The sequence below is a fragment of the Notolepis coatsorum genome (genome assembly GCF_963971535.1).
Source record: "Notolepis coatsorum genome assembly, chromosome: 4".
Taxonomy (NCBI): Eukaryota; Metazoa; Chordata; class Actinopteri; order Aulopiformes; family Paralepididae; genus Notolepis; species Notolepis coatsorum.
The window spans coordinates 97006112-97008611 of NC_140168.1; the positions used below are offsets into that span (position 1 = coordinate 97006112).

A 2500-nucleotide genomic window follows, 5' to 3' on the forward strand; every position below is an offset into this window, starting at 1 on the left:
AAATATATATAGTGGAGGTTAAAATAAGAATATGACTTGGCCTTAAAACAAGTTCAGTCAGGAGATATTTCTTTGCTTTAATCCCTGCTTTACACGGCAGGGGAGGAGGTAAAGGAGGACCCGTCGACTTCACACTGTTGCCATGGCTACAAGTGACCCTCTGGGGGGAGGGGGCAGCAGTGTGGGCTGGGTGGGCTGGTGTTTCCATGACAACAGGGCCTTGTCCAGGTTGTGTCTGGCTAGTGCCAGATTGACAGCCGCTGTCCTCAAAACTAAAAATAGATTCACCTGAAGCCACTCATATAGTTACAAAGTGTTTGAACCCTTTCACTGCCACACGACAGAAGGTTAACCCTTTACTATCACACAACCGACGTGAAAGGGTTAACCTGCTGTTGTGTGGCAGTGAAAGGGTTAACCTTCGGTGTATTGACACAGTGAAAGGGTTAACCGTTTTGGTAGTGCGGCAGTGAAAGGGTTAAGACAGGGGAGCTCCAGTAGCTCACCGCATATCTCGGCGCTATTTCTGCGTCGGGGAAAACCGTGCTGCGTCACGGATCTGGTGGACTCCGAGTTCGATTCCCGGACCCGCCGTCATTTGCCAGAATGTTTTCCCCTGGCGGTTAGGTGGCCGAGCGGAGATTGCGTTCGTCACCAACCCCGGAGCTGTGAGCTGTGAGCTGGATTCGCCTGTTTGAATCCAGCTCACAGCTCCGGGGTTGTCACCAGCTTGGCTGGCCGTTCACACTAATACAATTGGCTGTATTAGAGGGTGGGAGAAGCTGGCGGGGTGGGTCCGGGTCGTTGTAAACAGCGACTCCTACAGTTCGGTCGGGGCGCCTGCTCAGCGCGGATAGGATCTAAGGGGGGTAGTGTGATCCTTCCACACGCTGCGCCCTCTCAATGAGAATCCGCGCTGCCAGGTGAAAAGAAGCGGTGATTGGCTGGACGTGTGTCGGAGGAAGCACGTGATAGCCTCCACTCTCCCAGATGATCTGACTGTGGGGGGTAAGTGCGCAGCGACCAGGAAGGGACTGGGAATTGGCATACGACTAACATTGGGATGGGAGAAAAATCGGAGGAAAATGGAGGGGGAAAAAGACCAAAAAAAATTAAAAAATTTCCCCTGATCTATATCCCGTTTCACCCTGTATCTGTCGGTCATGCTTGACCAGAAAAGCGATAAACGCTAAAAAATTAAGTTTAAAAAAAAAAAAAAAGGGTTAAGACAGATTATTGTTATACTTCACTAGATATTAAAGTCAAAGTCCTCTGTTTTAATTTGAATGTCTAAAACCCCTATTCATTGCATTACTGTAGGTACAGTGTATAAAACAACTTCCTTTACTAAGGTTATCCTTCTATAAATCTTTCGGCTATTTGTGCCCCACTATCCGCTGGGTGCATACTCTGACCTTTATCATGTTTTGTAACAGATTACAGAAGCCTATTGGAACGTGAGGTTCTGATATGATTTGATTAATATATCTGCATTATCCCACTTTATGCTTTGCTCTTGCTGCTTGTTTTACACAGATTTTATGTCTTATTTCTTACTGATGTAAAGCACTTTGAACTGCAATCCCCTGTATGAAAGGTGCTATACAAATAAAGTTATTATTATTATTATTATTATTATTATTATTATTATTATTATTATTATTATTATTATTATTATTATTATTATTATTATTATTATTATTATTATTATTATTATTATTATTATTATTATTATTATTATTATTATTATTATTATTATTATTATTATTATTATTATTATTATTATTATTATTATTATTATTATTATTATTATTATTATTATTATTATTATTATTATTATTATTATTTCTATCCATCTACATCATTTCATTGAGCTGTAATTAACGCAACACAAGAATTCTGCGTCCCCAGATGACAAGGTTCAACTCTCAATGTCTAGTGTTTACAGTGTCGGTGTTGTGTACGATTGTGTACAAAATAAACATTGTTCAATTTCAAGTTCAAGTTTGCTTTTATTTGTCACGTATAAAGTACTACATGTACATTACAGTGAAATGCTTGGTTCTATTTGAGCCCCTGAGAATGTGCTTCATACAGTAAGTAAGAGAGGAATGAGGTCCCAACACTATACAATAGGGCTGTAACGATGCATCGATTAATCCAAATGCATCGATTCTAATGTGTTAGAATCGAAGAATATGTTAGAATCGATTATAATCGAAATAATAATATATATATATATTTTTTTTGATTTTTTTGTATTGACCTATAGTCCATGCATGCTGAGTGAATCAGTTCCCCCAGCCACATTTGTGTATTAAAAAAAAAATTGGGGAATTAACTGATAGAAAATGTATAGAAAATTAATCGAATCGAATCGAATCGTGATCAAATGAAGAGATTTCATGATGCATTGAATCGTTGCCTGAATAATCGCAATCTAATCGATGTGAGGTCACATGGTTACACCCCGACTATACATTATACAAACTAAAGTACA

General features: G+C 39.3%; 1 protein-coding gene across 1 annotated transcript in view; it reads left to right on the forward strand.

The window, feature by feature from the left end:
* zftraf1 (zinc finger TRAF-type containing 1) overlaps window positions 1–2500 on the forward strand; it is a 31070-nt gene that overhangs the window by 19232 nt on the left and 9338 nt on the right. The window lies entirely within an intron of this gene.